General features: G+C 45.9%; 1 protein-coding gene across 7 annotated transcripts in view; it reads left to right on the top strand.

Moving 5' to 3' along the window:
* Positions 1-22,806, top strand: part of PKIG (cAMP-dependent protein kinase inhibitor gamma) — a 77,317-nt gene that overhangs the window by 49,845 nt on the left and 4,666 nt on the right. For 4 of the 7 annotated variants that reach the window (XM_019748569.3, XM_088789112.1, XM_088789111.1 and 1 more), the window contains one exon: positions 8,406-8,475. The exons of 2 other annotated variants lie outside the window; for them this stretch is intronic. The gene's annotated coding sequence lies outside the window, so the exon portion shown is untranslated. Of the gene's footprint in view, positions 1-3,152; positions 3,231-8,405; positions 8,476-22,806 lie in introns of those variants that run through there. One more of the 7 variants, XM_074317615.2, reaches the window with a different exon arrangement.

Below are 22,806 nucleotides of genomic sequence, written 5' to 3'. Positions count from 1 at the left end.
GGCACTCTCTCTTGTGAGGCGGTCTCATCCGTCCCTGTACCCCATTGCCTGGTGGACAGCCTGGCCCGTAGGTACAAAGGAGACACAGCATAGTCAGTTTTAACCCAAAGCCTACCGTCCTCGTTCCTAGCTTGACAAGAGACAAGGAGAAAAAGTGGGGGCAATCTCCTTGTTTGCCTCCCTCTCCCTCCATTTCACCTAGACATGGCCGCCTCTGCTTCTGGGAAAGTATGGTCTGAGCCAAAGTACAAAGAAAAGCAAAAGAAGTTGTCAAGTCTTGAATTTTGAGTCTCCAAGGTTCCAGGTCTTGGCAATCTAAGGGATCTTTGCTTTTAAGGCCATCAGAGATCCTGACTCTCAGAAAGAGGCAGCATTTAAAAACCGTTTGCTTGAGCTAAGGTCTTGGTCACCAGGCAGGTTCTCAAAGCCCCCTGGCATCTCTGGAGCTGTGGCCTTCCCCAGCAGCTCAGCCCGTTGAAGGGGGGCTGTTGCTGCCATGCCACTTCCCATGGGCACGGGCAGTGGAAAGGCCTCCCCCCAGCCTCCCAGAATCTTGACACTGGAGAATTTACAAAGTCATCTCTCTTCCTCGGGTGGTGGTGAAGAGGTAATATTCCGAAGTCAGTACCTGGTGCTTGGGGTGGGGGCAGTGGAAATGGGGTAGAATGCCTCACACCCCTCAGTGCACGCCTTCAGGAAGCAGGTGAGGGTGGCTTTCACTTCCTGTTCTGTGCTTCAGGGTCAGCACTGCTGCCCACCTGCCCCGGCAGTGAATTTAGGGCCTCCTGGAAAAGGAGGTAGGTTGTGAAAGAAACGGTGTCCTCACCCTCTTGCTTGACTTTTGTTTCTTCCTGAAATCCATGTCACGCAGAGGGCTGGGCGTCTTGCGTATGTCCATTCTTTTCATCTTCGCAGCAATGATGGGAGGCAGAGATTATCTCCATGTGACAGTAAAAAGGCACAGAGCGATGGAGTGATTGGTTTTCCCCAAAGCCCTTGAACTTTCCACCACTTGTACTGCCTCTTCCGTATCACCTTCCCGAATCGCAGTTTCTCCATCTATACAACGAGGAAGCACAAACGGGAGTCAAAAGTCAGAGTGGTTTGGGTTTTTATTTTTATTTGAATTTGGATCTCTTTAGGCAGGTGTGTTCCCCCGTTTATTACCATCGGCACCACTCCCTTGCCCAGTCTGTTGCTCTCTCTGGTCTCCTGCTTGTCCCTTGGCCCCCGTGGGCATTTGCCTTTTCCACCTCTGGGCTGGTTGGTGCCCACAGTTCCTGCCACTTCAGGCAACTTATGGGTCAATGAGAAGTTGGCGAGGGTACCAGTAAGAGCTCTGTCCTCACCACCTCCTCACTGAGACATCTTGGACAGGTGACCACCCCTCACAGAGCCCGCTTCTGCTCTGTGAAGTGGGGGGGGGGGGGCACAATTATACCTACCTCTAAAGGGTACCGCGAGGATGAAGTGGGAAAAAGCTCGCAGTGCACTTAGTTGGTCCACACATATGAGCTTGGGACTAGCTGCTTTGTGGTTTCCTGAGAGAGAAGGTTAGCCAGTGGACACAGGTGGCTGCCCCCTCAGTCATAGGACGGCACTTGTATGAGCAACCTAAAGTCATCTCTGACTTAGGCAGTGATGGGCCCTGGAGCCCTTACGTTGACTCTTCAGGCCGAAACTCCGTGCTACTTCCTGTCACCCAGTCAGGCGCTGAGGTCAAAAGCAGAAGTGGGTGCCATCCTGACCCAGCCACTAAAGGCAGAAGCTGGTGGCAGGTGTTACTTTCTGAATGTGACAAGAAGCCGAGCTGCCCAATTAATTCTGCTGAGGGTTTTCACCAGGGGCCAGAAGTAATTCCTAAGGGGAGACAGGCGTGGAAAATCTAAAGTTCTTGGAAACGAGTCGTTAGTCATGACTCAAGGCTCAGCTCACTAGCTCCTGGAAGCCTCTCACAAATGCCTTATGAAAACTTTGGAGTGCATACTACTCCTTCAGAGAGTGGTTTCTTGGGAAGTAGCAGTCAGCGGTGATGCTGAGTGATTCGAACTGCGGATTAAAATGCATCCGTTCTTACTGGAGGAAGCCAGCATTTCCTAACTTCATTTAAAAGGAGTCTCTCTAATCTTCCGAGAAATTACTGTCTTCAACTTGGCTTTTCCGAACTGAATAATGGACCTTTAGGGCACTAAAGAAATGAAGTACTTGGTAGCAATGAGTTCTTATTATGCCCCAGGGACCTAGGTCAGTCATTATGTGTAGAATTTTGTAGGTGTGGTCTCTGACATTCAATAAACTGTACTGGGGACCAAATAATACTAAGCACGAGGCTAGAGAAACAGGCTGATGAAGAGACAGCCTGTGGCCTGGTGGAGTTCTCCGTGCGTTGGGAAAGACAGGCAGGTGAATGAATCCTTACAGCAGCTCAGCATGTAGTGTCAGAGGTCCTGACCTTGACCTGGATCGATTACTCCCAAGGTTTTCCTCCATTTCCTGACTCTGAGCTCTGTCAGCTTTCGCAGTAGAGAAAAAGGAGAGCTCCCCTGCTGAACCCTTCATTCCCGGCACCTTCCTGTCCCACGTGGCTTCAGACAAAGAAGTCTTCTTCTCAAACGCAGCGTCCCCCTTTTACAGGACCCTGAATCTGCAATCCCAAGTTTAAGAAGCAAGTGTGGGTGCTTTTGTAGTTTAAAACCACCACTGGATTTTCCTTTGATTTGTTTTTATGGCATTTACAGTGGGTGTTTTGTTTTTTTATTGCAAAGTTAACACTTTCGTGGAAGGAAAGCAAGACAAGTACAGAAAAACACTTAAATCACCACCCACTGATTTCACATCTCTGATATTTTAATAAGGTGTGGCCACGTCACAGTGCACGAACTTGGTCAGGTCTCCGATGCACATCGTTGGGTGGCACCAGAAACTTTCTGCCTGTATAAGCCCCCATTAGCATGCTTGTGGCCCCTACCCCCATCCTCTCACCCACACACTACCACCTGCATTTCAAGGTTAGTTCCAATCTTAATTTCTCCCGGGGCAGAGTCTGTTTGCATATCTCAGAGGTGCTCTGTTCTGGGCTGCAGCCCCCTGGGTAGGAGAAACCACTGTCTGTGGTTGGTTAGAGTCTGCAGCCTTCGTTTGTACTTTCCGGTACATATACATGAGTTCATCCACCTTGAGAACTCTTTTATGTGTTAGGCGTTATGCAAGGTGCTCTGGGCAATACCAAGGTAAGTAAGACTTACACGTAGCTAGTAGTCTGATAGGAAAACAAGATTCCAATAACTCTTAACGTGTTATGTGGCCCGAGAGAAGGACAGTGCATGCTGTGGCTGAGAAAGTGGAGGGACAACAGCATTTGAAACAAGCCTTCAATTCATTCCAATAAGTTTTCATGTATTCAGCCGGTATTTACTGAGCACCTAATACCTGCCAGGCACTGGGCAGGTGGGTGGGCAGTGTTTCCTAAAACAGGCCTGGCCCTTCCTCCCATGAAGCTTATGAGGACAAGTGGTGGTGTTACAAAATAAACAGGGTGAGTGATGGATGGGGAGGAGGAGAGTGCTCTCAGGCAGCTGGCTTGAAGAGATGGTATTTAAGCCAAGACGAGAAGTCAGTTATGTTAAGACCTGAGGAGGGCAGCTGGGGGGAAAGGGGTGCGTGGAGTGGGAAAGAATAATCCAGGTAGAGAGAGGTACACATGTGAAAGGGCCCATGGCAGGAAAGCATGTGGAATGTTGGAGAAACTGAAAGAGGCCAGTGTGGATAAAGCATAGAGGGAAAGGGAAGAGAGAAATGGGTAAAGGTTAAGGTTAGGAGAAGGCTAAGAGAAGTAGTGATGTAGGTGATGTTGGATCTGCCGGCAGTTCTGAGTGTGGGCCGGGATCGTGTCTCGTGAAGCTGAAGAATGGAATCACGGACCAGGGGAGGCAAAAAGTTTTAAAAACAGGATAGTTTATTAGAGGCAGGAGAAGAGGTTGCAGCTGTCAATTGATTCAGGAGAGTTACCATGTCCCTAGGTAGACAGGGAGGTCCCTGGTGGAATAAACAAAGACAGTCATATCCCAAAACTTCAGGTTTTGAAATCACTCCTTCGCTCCAGGACATAATGTAACAAGGCCTTGAGGTTAATCATAAAATTCCTTTTGGCCTGACAAACGGAGCAGATCTGATAGACAAGAGCGGGTTACTTTGCTAATTCCTTTAGGATGGGCAAGCAGAACAAACCTGGTAGATGAATTTCATTAGAGCTCCCCTGCCCCAAGCAGGCAAGGGAAGGTATAAAAGTAAGAGCTTTTGCCTCAGTCATGGGGCACCCCCATTCGGGACACCCTCCCGCTCAGGAGCTGCAACCTCTTCTCCTGCTTCTAATAAACTATCCTGTTTTTAAAACTTTTTGCCTCTCCCTGGTCCGTGTTTCCATTCTTCGGCTTCACGAGACATGATCCCGGCCCACACTCAAAACTGCCGGCAGATCCAACATCACCTACATCACTAGGGTGGTGCAGGGGATTTTCCTTCCTTATTCAGCAGTGGTGATCCAGCATATTTGCAAGGGTTCTGTCTGAGGTGGCAGAGAGTATTACTCCTAGTCTAGAATTTTTTCCTAAGGGGCAGGAAGAATCTTTTCCTCCCAAGAGCCTGTTTTTATCCATTGGCTTGCTTGTAGTTCCCCTTACTTTCTGTGATTTCAAAACTGAATTCCCTACTGGACTTGGGGTTTGGAGAGCTAAGTTTGTTTGTATTGTAGCTCTGTTATCAACTTGCTGTGTGACCTAAAAAGATCCTTAACTTCTCTGGGCCTCGCTTTCATCCGTAAATGAGAATGATACTGATCTGATCCAAGGGTCATTGTGAAGGTCAAATAAGACATTTTAAAGTGCTTCATAAAACGCGTAGTGCTGTAGAAATGTGAGGTATCGTTATTTCAAAGAAATGTTTATTATCATTGAAATAAAATAACAAAAGTTAAAAGCAGAGCATTCCACCAGCGGAAGGCAGAGTATATACTTCCAGATAACTGAAATGGCAGCTTCAGCCTAGGTAGCTCTTCTTGTAAGAGTTTGTTGTAATTCTATTCCTCTTTTATTTCACCCACTGGGCTAAACCATTTCCTCTCCTTCCCCCTTCCATCAAAAACGGTCTGCAAAACAATCCATTCCACTTCTCCAGATTCCAGAACCCATTTGATATAGAAGCCAAAGCATCTGCTTGGAGACCAAGAGAGCCTTGCGAGCAGAGATGCTGTGGTTTGTGAGGCTTTGGTTCCCAGCAGACAGTACACCCCCAGGAGTGTGTTTAATTGGGTTTAGGGGAGGAAAGCAATCAAGGGCACCAAGCCACGAAAACAGTCAACAGCACAGAAACAGCCCACATACCACCTACACAGGGCAGTTTCAAGCCAAAACCTTAGGCTTTCTTTTGGATTTTAAAGGGAAAAATCCTTTTTTCCTTTTTTTTTTTTTTTCTTAAGTAAAGATTTTATTTTCCTTTGTAAATTAAAAGCATAAATGCTTAGGAAATAAAATGTACCTTTTTTCCCCTCCATGAAGGTTTTTTTTTTTAATTTGTTCTATTTTAACCAAAAAAGAAAGTGACAATAAGTGTAGTTAACTATCCTATGTAATGATAAATGGGTAGTGTGTAACATAGTTTACCGGTGTTATTTCTCTGTTTTTGTGTTTCTTTGTTCTTGTTTGATTTTTTTTCTTCATTATTTTTCCCTAAAGTAATACATGTGCTCATTGTAACTAATTAAACAATCAGAAGATATATAAAAAAAGTTACAATCTCTCTCCTCTCTCTTCTCTCCATTTCCATCCTTCTGAGTATAACCTGCGTTATCAGTTTGGGGTGTATCCTTCCATACCTTTCTCAAAGCTGCTGTTTAAATAGAGACAGAGTTTGTGTATGTCCGTGGTTATTTGTTTTGTCAGAATGGGATCATACTTTATTATTTTGCAATTTTTCCCACTAAACAATACATCACAGGTAGGTATAAATCTAATTCACTCCTTTAATTAGCTTCAGGGCTGTAGATTTCAAGGTACCACAGTATATTCACACATTTCCCCTTCGACAGATACTCAAGGTGTTACCTGTTGGTGTTTTTTTTTGTTTTCTACTACAAATATTGTTGCATTAAATATCTTCATATACATATCCTCTACTGGTCCTTTTATTTTTATAGGTTATGTTTTCAAAAACAGTATTGCTGGGTCAAGGGTCTATGTATTTAACATTTTAACAAATAAAATCTACTTTACAAAGTAGGTTTTACTTTGTAAATTCTACTTTACAAAGAGTTCTTAATTTACATTCTCCCCAGCAATATATGAGTACTTCCATTTCCCTAAATCTTAACCAATATTTGATATTGGTAAAGATTCCCTCTCCACCGCCCTCCCTCCATCTCTATTGTTTTATTTTGTGACCAAGCTGATGGGAGGAAATGGTGTTTCATAGCTGTTTACTGTCTGTTTTTCTTACTGCTATGAGATTGAACATGTTTCATGTTAATTGGCCATTTCATTTTCCTCTTCTGTGAGTTTCCTTCATCCATTTTTCTTATGAGTGGTTTGCCTTTTTCTTAAGTTGTAGGAGCTGTTTATATATTTACATATCAAGGATTCCGTATGTGTTCCATATGTTTTCCTAATCCATTATCTGTTTATTTTTTAAATTAAATCTATAGAAATCGTTAAATTTTTTATTGTAAAATGTCTTTTTTTTTTTTTTTAAATTTTTCTCTGCATAGTGTTTGGAGTACTCACCTTGTTCAGAATAATTTCTCCACCTCAAAGTTATATATTTTCCTAGATGTTCTTCTAGTACTTTTATGGTTTTCATCTAATCCTGAACCTTCAATTCTTTATGTTTGTACATAGTGAAGGGTAGTAGTCAAGCTTTGTTGAAGATATGCCAGTACCATTTATTAAATAAGCCATCTTTACTATTTTGCATTGAAATCCCATCCTTGTTATAAATAAGTTCCTTTATTGTATCTATTTCTGGACTTGCTATTCTAGTTCACAGACTTTTTTGTCTGTTCTTATGTTAATATCATATATTTTTATTATAATGTCTTTACAGTAAATTTTTATTATCTCATAAGACAAATCCCCTAAACATTTATTTTTTATAATTTTCTTTACTGTTTCTTGGCTAATTTTCTTGGATATTTATTATTCATGGATATTTATGAACTTTAAAGTAGTTTTATCCATTCCTCCTCCAAGAAAACTGTTAGTATTCTTATTGGAATTTAATTAAAATTACCTCGTAATTTGGGAAGACATTTTTGGATAATTAACCTTTTCTACCCAAGAGCATGCTAACTGGTTTGAAACATACACATTCTATTTCTATATTTTGTTGTTTTTACCTTTAAAATTTCAATAGGCATCATGGATGTTTTGTCTAAAGTAAAACATTATTTCCATATTTGTGCTGAATTATCAAGAGCCTTAAAAAGTTTTAACTGTGCTCTCTTTCCATCCTCAATGTAATTATTGCAAAATGTGTAATACTGTCAAATATTGTCCAATTTGTTTTTATCTCCTCATTAGGTTTATTTTACTCAATCAGTGCCTCTTTAAATTTACCAACATCCTTACAAATTTATTTGCTCACTGTTGATTCTAAAATCTCACTTATTTTCTGTGTTCAGTTTCTTTCTGTTGGAGAATGTTCCCAGAGTCTCCGAATGGTAAACTCGCTCAGCCTTTGTCTGGAAATGTCTTTTGCCCTCACTCTTGGTATTTTAGAATTTTAGAGAGACAGCATATATAATGATTATAAAAGGTATGCCTGCCTCTTTAAAAGTTTTCAACCAAAACAGAAATAGTTAATGTAAGAACTGAAAGTCTTTCATCCCTCTCCCCCCAGTTTCTGAGTCTCAGGGGAGCCACTCTTTAGAGTTTGCTGTTCACCTTTTTCTGTGTAGATACAAAAAAAAAAAAAAGTGTATGCACACAAATGCTGTACTTTTTTTCTAAGCGTAAACAATCATGTTCGTATTTTTATTAAAAAGCGATAATATATACAGTCTTACACTGGTTTTTAACAATAGAATATGTATGTCTTTCGGTATCGGTAGGAGGAAATCTTCATTCTTTGTAATGGCTGTATAGTTTCTCATTATATTCATGCACCGTAATTTAACTCTTTCCCTATTAAGAGACATTTATTTCCCCTTTTGTTTCGCTATTATACAATGTTTTACTGAACACCCTTTTACTGATGTGAACCTATCTATAGTATAAAGTCCTAGATTTTTGACCCAAAGGATGTGCCCATTTAATATGTTCACAGATATCGTTAACTTGTCTTCCCAAAAGATTGTTTCAGTTTACAACCCTGGAGTATAAATGGCTCTCTTTTTTTTTTTTCTTCTGGTTCCTTAGAATTTCCACACTGATTAGTCAACAGTGGAAAATCTGAAGAGATGCCAGCAGGAAAAAGAAATTAAACCAGGTGGGTAGTTACATTGTTCCCATCACTCTGCAACAGTGTCACAAGTGTTTGCCTAAACACCTTTATTTCTGTTTGAAGAAAGAGAAGGTAGAGGTTCCAGCTGAAAGTAGAGAGGAATTTTGGCTCCATGAAGAAAAGGCAAGGTGGCCCTTTTCAGAAGTTATATGACATCACACTGCAACTCCACAGAAATGGTTCCATGTACAGATAGTTTCTTTATAGCATCAGGAAGACAGTCTACGTCTGGCGGCTTAAAAGAGAATGGGTTTCTTCAGCCATCTACTTAAGCAGATGGAATCACACACAGGAGTTATTAGCAAATTTGGGTGCGATGCCACCTTCCTGTCCACCGGTTATTTGTTGTAAAGCTATTTTCGCAAAGACTGGGACACATTATGGTAATTTTATACTGTAATAGGGGAGCAAAAGAAAACCAACCCGGGCTAAGAAACAAGCGCTGCCTAGTGGTCTGATGAGGGGAAATGGGGCAAGTCACTTCCAATTGGAAGAAAATTGAGTTTATAGATCGTGAGTAGCCTGGAAATATGGCCACCTTGGGTCAGTGTTCATATTTTTATGGTATCTACACGTTTCTGGTGTCAGTTAATAATTTCTAACAGCCTCTGATCCTTGCTTCACCCACCTACACTACCCCCCAAGCCACCCACCCCTTTTCAGCGCTGTCTCCTTCAGCCTGTACTTCTCTGTCCTGGGAGTTTGGGGGATTTCCTGCTCCTCTGAATGCCCTCTCAGGGCCCGGCCTGCCTCCAGCACCTCTCCTGAGCACCTCTGCTCTGTCGGCAGAGCAAGAGCCTCGTCTGATGGGCCCCTGCCTTGGGGTTGGAACTCCCCGGCTGCTTATCAGCGAGGCTTCTGGGCTTTGCCCTACAGTAGCTTCCCAACCACCAGGCTTGTGTCCTGTTCTGACTCAGTGCCCCTGGGAATCCCCTGGATGCAGATGTTTGCAGTAACTAGGATGCAGCCGTTGGCTCCCAGGGCTGTTTATCTGACCGAGGCCCGTTTAGGAGGGCAAGCCTCCAAAGGGCCATCTGTTCCAGTGGCTGTGGGAGCATCGGGGCCCAGAGCCAGGAACCTTGAGATGCTGGGATTATATGAAGTCTGGAGGTTTTTAGGCCAGGGCATCGTGGCTGGCTTCTGGTATCCAGGAGCCCCTGGTAGCCCTGGGTACAGTTTTGTGTGTAGACACACACACACTCACTCACACACACGCTTCTCTGGGCCAAGTGTCCATAGCTTTCCCCAGATTCTCAAATGTGTCTGTGACCTCTGAGTTTGAAGAACCATTGGTTTAGAGAGAGTCTGACGTGTTTTGGGTAACTGTGTCCCCTGGGGTTCCAGATACCAGGATCACGGGAGGCCTCACCAGGCCTCTTGGTTTTTCTGTGCAGGCGTGGGGTGTGCTGGGACAAAGTACCTAATGTCATTGAAGCTCAGAGCCATCCCATGGGATCTCCCAAAGCCCAATAATGAAATCCCCTCCCCCCCAGCACTGTTTCATCTTTTTGAACACCGGGAGTACTGAACACATGCTGTGGGGTTTCTGGTTTGGGGACCCCAGCTCAGAAGGGTGGCCCCAGGCAGCTTCACTAGCGTCATCAAGAACGGTGTTGATGGCTAACATTTAATATGGGTCACCACTGCCGAGAACAGCGTTAACCGCTTTCTACATATTATCTTCCTTCATCCTCACAACCCTCCAGTGAGGTTGCTTCTGTTATTTTACATGTGGAGAAACTGAGGCACAGAGATCACACAACCAATAAGGGAGCGCATTGACTTCTGCACGTGACATAGGACCCACGCACACGAGCTTAACCACCAAGCTTTAAGGGGAAAGTAAAGGGCATTTTTAGAGGAAAGTAAAATAGGCTGCCTAGTGTAGGGCAAACAGCCCTGTATATTATAATACTGAGACATTTGTTTGATGGTAGCAGATAAGAAAAGCAATGCTCACAGCAGTGACCTTAAATCATTAAGAAAAAATGAATGGCTAATGCAACGACATGAGAAGAATGTCTATCCATTATAATTCAGAGGGGCTTTTTGTAAACAGCTTGATAGAGGTACAATTCACATACCCTACAATTGACCCATTTCAAGTGTACAATTCAGTGGCCTTCAGTATATCCTCGGAGTTGTGACTCCATTACCATAAATCAACTTTGGAACACCATCATTACCCCCAAGAGAAACCGCACACCCACCCTTTGCTCATCACCCTTCCATCCCCCAACTCTCCTCTGTTCTAGGAAACCACTAATCTACTTTCTGTCTCCAGATAAAGTTTTGAGACTTAAAAGAGGAACAGTATGGGAATCGTGGTGATCTGGAGTGGGTCATTCCCTGAGGAACAATTAGATGAATGAAATCTGACTCGGTGGCTTTCATAAATGGTTCCATTGGCTAAGACGCTCCAAGCCCTATTTGGGGTTGACCTAGGCAAGAGACAAGTTTTTCTCATTTCCACTTGTCAGCGTCGCCTGTCAAATGCCTTCTTCTCAGTGAGCGGCTGTAAAACGATGACAGTTTCATGGGGACGCATTTCTCCACTGGCATCAGACCTCGTGGTAGTTCAGCACAGGATCCTTTTTCTGTCATCTGAGCCCCTGGCTTGGTTTCTCTCTCTGCCTTGCTGTCTTTGTCAATGCAAAGGGCACTCAGGTGGGTGCCCTTCATTCTCAGAGAATCAGGAGGCCGCGTGTGTGGGGTCCTTTGGGTGCTTGGAAGACGCACAACGACACACGCTCTCGAGCTGTTTCGTGGCATCAGATGCACTGTGTGTCTCTCCTGACTCATGCATTTGTTCTTTTAGAAAACACTTAGTAGGTCTATGCACTGTGGTAGATGCTTAGTAAATCACTCGGAAAGGCCCCCCCCCCCCATTGGTACAGCATGTGACCTTCCTTGGCCCGGGTGGGGTAGTCATTTGAGCTGAGAGAAGCCAGAGAGGCAGGGAGGTGGGTAAAAGAACATTTCTGTGATGGTGACGAGACTGATGCAGTATCCTCCACATCTGGACAGAGCCGTCACCGGAATGCACCATCCTAAGGAATGTGCACTGAGTCAGGAATGAGGAAACTCAGATGCAAGTTACTAACTGGTGGGAGGACCTTGGGTGACTCACACCCCCTCTCTGAGCCCAGGGCCCCTTTAGTGAGGGTTCAATAATGCAGCGTCTCCAAAAGTACCTTTTGTGTCATTGCTGGAAGGAGTCCGTGCGTAGTACGTGCTGAATGGATGAGTGAAGGACTGAGGGAAGATGCTGTCGTTCTCGCTGCTAGAGCTGAACTCGAGCGAGGCAGATGACCAGGTGGGGGGGACAGGTGTGAACGAGGACAAAGGAGAACCCTGTCTTCTCCAGCCAGTCCCCTCTTGCCACTTCAGCCCCTGTAAGCTCACCTTTTTCTAGGGCTCCCACATCCTCTGCTTCCCTGAGTCAAAGAGAGGTGTCACCTTTGAGCCCTTGGGCCTAGGAACCCGCTAGTCCTGGGTGTGACCAGGCTCCAGGACGTCCTAGCCATGTATACGAGGGATCTAAGTTATGCTGGGCTACTGCAAAGCGTCAGTAAGATGTCATGTGGAAAACGCGTGTTCCCAAGTCTGATGCATAGCATATCCACCCCATAAATGGTAGCCATTTTTATTTTGTTACCACTGTTGTTGTTCATTTGGTCGGGAGCCAGCACTCAGATGGTTATTTCAGTCACTGGCTTGAGAGTGTGGATGTTCTTAAGTGCTTATTCTGTCTGCTCATGAATTCATTCACATGTGTATATTTATTGAACACCTTCTGTGTGTCATGAACTGTGCTGGGGATACAGTGACAAACAAGAAGGTCACAGAACCTACCCTCTTGGAACCAGTTGGGAAGGCAGATACTGAACAAATGTGTCAGCGGCACCTGTGGCATGCGGGGCTCATGGGACACGTTGATACGCATTTGCTGACGGTCGAATGAGTGACAAGTGCAGTGATCGTTAGGACGGAGAAGTCTAGGGGCCGCAGGTAGCAAACCAAGGAGCTCTTATCTCTGCTGCTGGGTCAGGGAAGCGGAGGCTCAGGCTGAGGGGTCTCTGTCCGGGGCCACCAGGAATGACACAGGACACTTGGGCTGGGGGCTGGCAGTCCCATGAAGACGCAGTACCTGGAGGTGGGGGGTGGAGGGCTGGGACACTGAACCAAGGGGTTGGGACTCACTGCACCATGAACTTTCCTCAGTGGACACAATGTTGATTTCCTTTTTTCGTATCCGTAGCATCTAGTCCCAAGCCTGGTACTTACGGAGGAATCAGTTAAATTTTGTTGAGTAAATGAATGAATGAATGAATGAATATTATAGAGATAATATCTTTTCATTCTCCACAGTGGAGTTTGGGCATGTCTTTTATAGAATTCTAGAGGGACCCCAGAGCTAGCAGTACCACTAGAGATCAATCCGGTTATCCATTCCTGCATCACACATCACCCCCAATACGCAGCGGTTTAAAACAACAGCAATCATTTGTTATCTCGCATGGTTTCTGTGGGCAGGAATTTGGGAACAGCGAGGCTGGACAATTCTGGCTTGGATCTCATGCAGCTGCAGTTATTAGGTGCAGCTCAGGGCTGCCAGCTGCGTCTGTCTCTGTGCTGTCAGGACTCTCCATATGGGCACTTCATGGGGCTGGTTTGGGCTCCCTGGCAGCCTCAGATTTCCTAGATGCAGCTCAAAGCTCGGAAGATAAGTGTCCCGAGAGAGCCAGAGAGAGCCAGGTGCAAGCTGCTTCCCCTTATCTTGGAAGTCACACAGCGTCATTTCTGTGGCATTCTCTTAGTTAGAAGCAAGTCACTAAGGCCAGCTCATTCAAGAGGACGTGAATTAGACTCCACCTCTTGATATAGGAGGAATGTCAGAGAATTTGCTGATGTGTTTCAGAACCACCCCACAGATGCCCAGTTTACCCCTTCATTCCACACTTTAGGCCCCTGAGGTTTGAGGGGAGGGACTTTGCCCAGCAGTGCCCAGCCTGGCATCAGCAAACCTGGAGTCCAGTCCCTGGACTTTGGCTGGCCGGCTTGGAAGTGACCTCACTTTCCCTTCCTGCCCCTCCCTCCACACTCTGAGGGGACTGCCAGTCCCTGGGAGCCTCACTTTCTAGCTGAGCTCTCACAAAGTTTAGATAATGTGTAAACAGCGGGAGGCCCGGGAGCCACAGCATGGTCTCCAAGCAGTTCTTCAGCTCGACCCCGCTGCCTCTTTCCAAAGACCTCCACAGAAGCACAGACTTTCTTGGGTTGAAGCATTTGTATCCCTGTCTCCAGCCCCAGCCCTGCGTGAAGTACTAACACCGCCCATCACAGGGTGAAATGGAGCTGCTGGGGTGGTGAGAGTTATAAAATTTGTACCCCAAATAATTATTTTTACTGTTGCTATGAAGTTAGATAACAAAAAATTGAATTTGGTGGTAGAATTCAGAGAATCAACCCAACATGACTGAAAAGATCCTGAAGTTTTTCACCACTAGCTGAACATTCTAAGCAGAATTTTCCTTAAGCATGGGTACAAGACATCCGGGTATGTTCTCGCCAGCATTGTCGATTGTTTACTTGGGACTTCACTGCTTTCTTGCTCTTCCTTCAGAAATGCCTGATTATAAGGTTGGGGAAAGAAGAGAGAGAAGGGGAGAAAAAGGAGTGGACAGTTTTTAACAGACCCTTCCTGGGTGCCAGGCATGATGCTAGTCCACGTCCATGCTTCCTGACCTAATAGTACAGACTCGTCCCTGCTCCACTCTCAGTGGGTACATGACCTTGGACAAGCTACTTCTCTGTGTCTCAGCTTCCTCTTCTATAGAACAGGAATAACAATGCTTTCGACTTCATAGAGTCGCTTTAAAACAAAATGAAATAATGTCTGTAAAGATACCTAGCACAGTCTGTCATGCAGTAAGGCTCTGAATGCTGGCTCTGATTAGTCTCCACAAGCACCTTTCAAGGTAGTTGTTACACCCCCATTTCATAGAAGAAGAATGTGTAGTCAGGTGAGTCACTCAGCTGTGGGGGCAGAAGCTGAGGTGAACCCGGGGCCCTTGCTGTGTCTGCTGTTACCACACGAGACTCCAGGCAGCTCAGCCAGACCCACGCGACATGCAGTAGTGGTGGGCAGAGGGATTCTGGAGGCTTCGCACCCTGCAGGGTCCCCTGGGTCAGGGTCCTAGAGCAGGAAAATGTGAAAAGGCAGGGCCAGGGGTCCACTTGTGAGGCCCTGTAAAGAGCACAGTGACAGAGATATTCCAGGCAGAGGGAACATCTCGTGAACTGTTCAGGAAGAGCTTAGCTGGTTTGAGTAATTAAAGAGAAGCCAGTGTGGTCGACGCAAAATGGGCCAAGAGAGTGGAAATGAGACAAAAGGTCACAAAGGCAGGGCCAGATCCATGCAGGATTTCAGGGGCTGGTGTAGAGAGTTTGGATTTTGCCAGATATGGAATGGAACAGCATGAAAGGTTGAACGAAGCACGGGAATCGCATGACCCAATGCCGGATTTGAGAACATCACCCTGGCTGCTTGTGTAGAAAACAGACCTTGCACGAAGGGCAAAGGGGTGGGGGGAACAGGGATGCAGTGAGCAGGCTCCACCAGGGGTGCAGGTGAGAAATGATGGATGGAGACCAGGTAGTGCACGTGGAGGGGAGAGGTGGGCCAATTCAGGCTCTGCTTTGCAAGTAGAAATGACAGGACCTGGTGACGTATTATTACATGTGAGTGGTGAGGAAGAAAGAGGAATCCAGGATGGCTCCAGGTTTCCGATTTGAGCAGTCTGGATAGGTGGTGCCCTAACAGAGCTGGGGAGGGCTGGAGGGTGCCGGCTTGTGACTTAACAAGTGACATTTGAGATGCTGGTCAATTGACGGAGGAACATGCATGAAGCAGTTAGATTCACAAGTGTAGAACCCTTAAGACAGGTGTGGGGCTGTTTGGGAATCATGTACACATACTATTCAGGGAAAGGGGTAAAAACCCCCAGGGAGTGAAAATAAAGATAAGAGGACCCAGGCCTGCTCCTGGTCCCTAATGGAGGAGGGCCTGTGTGGGGGCCCAGAGCGTGTGGTGTCTGGAAGCCCCTGGAGGACAGAATGGTGTCCACTAGGATTGGCAATCTGGAAGTAACTGAGCACCTTCCCAAATCCAGCACCCTGCCTTTTCTGCCTCACTGTGAGACCTCCCACAGCCTGTCCCTCCACAGCCTGTACCCGGCCGCTTGGTCTGGCCTGACTGCCTGTGAATGAAGTCTCACCAGGGACTGCTCTCTGAATGGACGGCAGGCACTGCCCTGGTAGGAGACGGGCTCCTCTCTGGTGACTCTGAGCTGGGTGCACCCCTAAAGCACTAGACAAAGTGTGGTACCAGTCTCCGGCAGGCCACACGTGGCTAAAACTGGCCGCCCTGCCCTTTCCCAGGTTTTCAGAATGTGGGTAGTTTAGGGCCCTAACTTTTCCGCTCGCCTCAGTGCCTCTCTGGTTCTGGCTGCCCATCACAGAGAGAAGCCGCTTCCCTTCCAATTTGAGGAAGAATGCCAGCTCCATAGGCGCGGGTATTTCTATCAGCTTTGCACAGCCCTCTCTTCCCTCGGAGCAGTCCAGCCGTAGAGGAAGTGTTCGCCCCGCCCCCGAGGAGGCCTCTCTCTCGGGACCAAATCCCACTCTGTGCTCTCTGCAAAATGGTCTGCTTGCTTTTTTGTATGGTCTCTTCAAGTATTTGACTTTTTTAAAAAAGAAAAAAAAAAACAGGAAATGACCTTTCTGGTATATTTGGAAAACAACTTGGAGCTGTAATGGAATCTGCCTGAGCGCAGAGGACTAATAGTTGCAGACTTGGAACAGACTGTGTAGCTTTTGGCAGAACCCAGGGTCTCTGAAGTTGACAAAGCTGGGGGAACCTAAAAAAGCAAGGGGGAAGGTGGCTTCCTGTGGGGGAACCTGACAGTGCCCAGAGCAAGCACCTGTTGGAGCGTAACCTCTGACTCTGGGTCACCAAGGGAGGCTCTGGGAACTGAATCCAGGCTCCTCCCTCCCAGGCTGGGCAGTCAGGGTCAGTGAAATACCTCACAGGTGTCCAGACCCCAGGAAGGCACCAAAACCTCCTGAAGATGAGGAAGCAGGAAAGAGCGTCACTCTTGCGCACGCTGGAAGGCTCGAGCTGAGATCAGAGAGATTGGCTCACTGTAGACCCGCGTTGTTGGCTCTACCGGGATCGCCGTCTGTTCAGCTTTTCTGTAGATCTCAGCCCAGGGTCACCTCCTCAGGGAGGCCTTCTGTGAGCATACGACCTTTAACTGAACCATCCACACGCAGAGAACCCTGTGCTCTTCCTCCATCGCACTTAGCGTAATCTGTGATGATAGACTCATTTATGTGTTCAGTGCTTTTTCTCTTATCAGATTGTAAGCGTGTTTTGAGTCTCCTGTGGGAAGATGCTCAGTAAACACTGAATGAGCGGATGGATGAATGAATGAAATGTCAGGACTGGAAGCGCCTTAGAGATTATATTTCCACCTTCGTTATTCAGATATGCGGAAAGGAAGCTGGATGGGAGGGAGGGACTCCTTCCTACACAGAGATGGTGCTAGACCTTTGGGCATTTTTATGATGCAGGGCTGCACACCCCTTGGCTCTTTCTACCCTGAAACCTAGAACACCATCTATTATTCACTCATTCATCAACTATTCATTGAACTTCAGCTATGTGCCGGGCTTCTCAGATGCAGCAGTGCCCATGCCGGTCAGGTTGCCACTTTTGTGGAACTTACATTCCACTCAGCACCATAAAACACAGAAGAAGGAAGGGTAAGTTTTGGCCTTCTGAACAGTGAAAACAAAGGAGTTGAACAAAAAATGCCAAAAGGGCAGTTTTACTGCTATCACCATCAAAAAACCGGACCGTACGAATGATTTATTCATTGCGTGCCTCTTACGCACATGTACCTTATCAGACATTTACGCACGCCACCTCCTTGAATCTGCCTGAGCAGCGGGGTGTTACTGTTATCCCCACGTTGCTGAGGAGGAAACTGGAGTCCAGAGAGGTGAAGGAAGGTGTCCAAGGTCTCTGAGTTAGAAAACGGACGCCAGGCGGGATGCCCACACAGGATGCTTCTGCCATGCCACACATCCCCTCAGAGATTTGTAATGTCCTTGGGGATTCCCGAGGGGACAGTGTGGCGTGGGAGAAAGAGCTCTGGACCAGGAGTTTGGACCCCTAGATTCAAGAACTTCGGGCAAGTCACTTACTTTCCCTTTAGGAACCTCAGTTCCCGTAGCTATTAGTGAGAGGCTCGTCTCAGTGAGCTCTGGGATCCCTTTCAGTGTGATTAGTCCACAAATGGTTTTGAGATAAGTGGAAAAAATGAATTAAGGTGAATCTCTAATTCATACCTTAGAGCAAATAAGTTCCAGATCAATCAAAGATTTAAATGTAAGAAATAAAGCCATGAAAAGTATAAGAAATACACAAGGGAGAATTCTTTACTAATCTCACAGTGGGAAGATATCTCTAAGTATGATCCAGAAACCAGAAACCATAAAATAAAACCGAGATCAATTTGACTACATGAATAGGAAAACAAATGTGTGCAGGGGGAGAAATGCCAAAAATAAAGTCAAAGCACAAATGACAAGTAAAAAATACTCGTAGCTCCTCCTGAGGCAAAAGACTGATTTCCTTAATATGTAAAGAATTCCTACAAACTAAGGAGAAAAAGAGCTACAACCCAGTAGAAAAATGGGCAAAAGTATTTGAATAAACAGTGCACAGAAAAGGAAATACGCATGGAAATAATGCTCAGCTTCACTCACAGGAGCAATACAAACTAGAACAACCAGACAGTGTCTTCACCCTTCGGATTGGGGGCGGGGGGGAGACAGTGTTGATGAGAATGGTGGGACAAAGTACTCCTCATAGATGCCCCACTGGAATTAAATAACCTTTGTGGGGGGAGATTTGGCAATGTCTACTACCAAAACTAAAAGAAACAAACAAACAAAACTCATAGATCCTTTAAGTGTGGTAATTCTGCTTATATGAAAACAACCCCAAAGTCCATCAATAGGGAAATAATTAAGTCAGTTTACATCACAGAGAGGACAGGATACACGCACCTAGTTAAAAAAAAAAAAAAAAGATTTAGCTGTAGAAGGACGTTGGGTTTCCTTCAGGGGTTTTGACATGGTCAGTGATGTAATACCATCAGGATGATCTGGAATTGTTTCCAGGATATGTTTTTAAAGGAAAAAAGCAAGCTGGAAAACAACTTTCAGAACGATTGGAGGGAGGGAATATGTACATTGCACAGAATATTTCTGGAAGGACGCAGGAAAGTGCTTCCCTTGGGGAGGGTGTCTGTGAGAAGGAGGCCACCAGCTGACTTTTTCCTTTTGTATCTTTCAAGGTTGACACCACATGCACACATAGTCAAAAATGAACTAATTTTAAAACAAATGAATGCTTTCACTGTAAAACCTGAGAAAATACCAGGTATTTAAGTCACTCATAATTGATTTAACGAGTACTAGTATCTGCGATCATATCATATGGATTCTTCTCCATTTAAACAACACACAGGGACATTTTCCCACGTCTTTTAAAAATATTCACGAATATTTTACTGCCTGAATAGTGTTTCATTTGGATATAAATTAGTTAAGATATATATATATATATATATGCTTCTCTGTTGTCCATTTCGGACATTTGACATGTCCATTCAGGAGTTCGTTTTGGTGTCCTTGTTTTTGACGGTGATAAATAATACTGTGATGAACATCTTTGTACATTTATCCTCATGTACACCTCAGGTTATTTTCTTAGAATAAATTATTATAAGCTGGCTTAGCAGACATGCTGACTTAACGGCTCAAGGATATGAAAGAAGCTGAGGTTTCTTGTCAAGTCGCTCCCCAGAGAGACCCGGGCAGTTTACACTGTCATTAAGAGTCTAAGAATGACCATTTTCTGACGCAATTTCCAAGTCTGAGGAGTCTTTATTTCCACATTAGCTATTGACTTAAAAGGGTAGAGAGTGAGGGAAGAACACAACGTTGGAGAAAAATGAAATGCTGTGCTTACGGTGCGCGTCAGAGCATTCCCCAGACACGAACCCCAGACCCATCGTTGGAGCTGCTGTTCCCTGAGGGGGTGGGGATGTGGCAGCCGGGGCTTATTGGCTCTGTTGGTGTTTTCCAGGATTGGGCTTTGGGCTGGGCACATTTCCCTGTCTGAGCAGGGAGGGTCAGCTTCCTGCACTGGACAGCTTGTAAGGGCCGCCTGGCAAGAGCAGGCGCCAAAGCCCCAGGGCGCCTGTTCCTTTGAGATGCGGCCTGTAACTTCATCTCACGGTGTCAGATCCTGGAGATGGCAGACAAGCACATCAGCACAGCACAGGGGCCTCTCCCTGCAGTCCTGGCAAGAAGTCGCTTTATCGTCCCCACAGACAGGGAAAGAGGGATGGAGCCAAGACAGACAGGTAGGCAGACAGACAGACAGATTCAGATTTAATCTGAGCAATGTTTACTGAGTGCCTTCCGTTTGCCAAGTGCGGGTCGAGCATCTGAGGGTGAGCCAGCCAGAGCTTGGGGAAAATCCAGACCCAAATCCCTGTCCCCACGGAGCCCACATTCTAGCTGGAGGAAAAGAGCTGAGGAAACAGGGCCGGGGAAACGGTGTGGCCCTTCCCATCTGCAACAGGTATTACAGGTCTAACTGGAGCATGAGCCTGCGGCCTTTCTGAGTCACGGTTAAACTCACCTGACTGACCTCAGAGGGCTGCTGTGGCAGTTTAGTAAGTGAGGTACGGAAAAGTTGTAATGACTCGGTACATGTTACGTTTACACGTTGTTAGGATTGTCATAATTTTTATTCTGTTATTACTGTGATTGCGACAGGGCATTCGCCTGTTCTGAAGCTTTGAGCAATTTACCCAGAGGGAGAGTACAAGGGTGAACCTTCTGTGCCCTGTAGAAGGAGCCACCTCTGGGACTTCAGAGTTTTTTGCTTGCTTGTTTGTTTGTTTGCTGAGGAAGAGCCCAAGCACAGCTATAGAGCAACTTGTCAGCCACGGAGAAAAAAATAGGCTGGGCGCGCCCTCTGCTGGAGCTTGGGGGGATTACCTTAGACATAACTCTGGCCCCGCCTTTATTTTACAGCTAGGGTACCGGAGGCCCAGAAAGTCTTTCTTGCCCAGTGTCTGGTGGCAGAGCCAGGTTCATTAACACAACGTCACTCCCTTCTCTCTCTACTACAGGACCCCTCCCTCTCTCCCCTGACTGATCTTTGAGTGCCCCTAATTTATTTTTCAGGTGTCTCTTCTGAGCTACTAGGTGTTGTGAGGAGAGGTGGGTCCAGCCCTCTATATTAGCCAGCCCCCGCCCCCCTTCTCTCTCTGTATCTATCTGTCACTAAGATACACTCCTGGAAGCACTTACCAAAGAGCCCCACCCGGGGCACTTTTGGCCATATCCTGCCAACATCAGTTACCTTATGAAAACGTTGCACAGTAACTTGAGCTTATGAAAACTTCCACCTTCACAAAAATAGTCTTAGAAGTGAAAGTTCATCTTAGTCACACAGAACCACACTTGACACGTTTTTTATTTTTCGTTTTCTTGTATCTGCTATCTGGGTTACAGATAGCACCGAAACTGGGTTTTATTTTAGGTGGTGTTTTACAACCCACATTTTGCAGTTAACAGTTTATCTCAGAAACCTTGTTGTACCAGTGCAGGTCCATCTGGTATCTTTCTTTTGTGTGAATGCAGTACTTTATAATATAATGCCTAGCTCCTGATGGGCATTCGGAAGGCTCCCTACAGCTGGCTGTGACTGGCCTCGTGCAGTGAACTTCCTCACACTGTAGAGAGCCTTGGCTTTTGCCTGTGTGTGTCTAGAACTGGGATTTGCTGGACCCGCCCCTCCTGGGAGGACCCTGCATTCCTGAGGAGAGGCCAGTGGCTTAGACCACCCCTCCCGTTTCACAGCTCAGGGTCTGCAAGTAGCCAGAGTCCAGGCGCTGACTGTGCTTTGATTGCCTTCAGGAAATCATAGGGGATCAATGAGAGATACTCATATCCTCCAGCCAGATGAACACTTTTCATATCATAGCAATACCTGTTGTTGGTAAGGGTGCAGATAAATCTTACGCACTGCTAATGGGAATACGAATAGGAACAGTACTGAATTTGTAAGGTTTTTCCCTCACTTTTTGTCATTAGAAATACAGTGGACTCTTGAACAATGCGCGTTTGAACTGCGTGGGTCCACTTACACGAGGGTTTTTTTCAGTTGACCCTCAAAGTTCAAACCTGCATGGTTCAAGGGGCAGCAGGCAGCTGGGAAGCTGAGTACGCAGAAGGCCAACTGAAGTTATGTGAGGATTTTTGACGGCACGGGTAATCAGCGCCCCAACCCCGCATAGTTCAAGGGGCAACTGTACCACCGTGCTATTCGTGAAGGCAACGTGGAAATGTGTCAAAACAGTGTGTCTTAAAAGTTATTTCATCCTTCCCATTAGCCCAGCAATTCTACTTCTAGGAACATAAGGAAAGAATAGAGATAGACACAGATTTACATGGAGGCCTAGTATTGATTATAATGGTGGAAGATTAGAAAGTACCTCCATGTTCATTTCTAGGGGACCGAGCAAATCGTGGTACATCCAAGTACGCATGTACAAAAATCATCTAGAGAGAACCTTAAGGACATGTTCTAGAATGTTCCAAAGAGTAGCCTATAAAATACAATGGATAGTATGATCCCCATATGATTTTTTTTAAATGTATGTGGCTCTTCACCACCATCTCTAGCAGTAACTCCTCATTTCCTGTCTTTCCTTCCCATGCCATTCCCATCTCTCTTCTGAGTTCCAGCTCCCTATCTCATGTACGTACTCTACCTCTCCCCTTGATGGGCCCACAGGCATCTCAAAATTAGCTCAGTCGTCACCCCACTGCCACTTCCCAAAATATTCCCCTCTGCTACTCCCCATCCCAGGAAACCATACTTCTATTCACCTGCTTATTCGTATCAGAAAGTTCACTTCCCTGTTAGTCAACACCAAGTGCTATAATTGCATCCTCCAAATATCCCCTCAAATCTGACCAATTTTTAACTCCTTCCTCCACCCACCATTTATCTTTTCCACACCAGACCTTCTGCGGGAGCCTTAAAACTTGCCCCTTTCCAGGCCTTGCTCATGCCAGACGCCAGAGTCATCTTTGAAACTGCAGCTCTGATCATTCGTGACCTGGCCTAAACCCCTCGGGGACCAAGTTCAGATGTGA

Source organism: Rhinolophus sinicus, chromosome 13, assembly GCF_057876585.1.
Source record: "Rhinolophus sinicus isolate RSI-liver-muscle chromosome 13, RSI-T2T, whole genome shotgun sequence".
Lineage (NCBI taxonomy): Eukaryota > Metazoa > Chordata > Mammalia > Chiroptera > Rhinolophidae > Rhinolophus > Rhinolophus sinicus.
The sequence above is the reverse complement of the archived record's forward strand: the minus strand, read 5'-3'. Positions and strand labels throughout refer to the sequence as shown.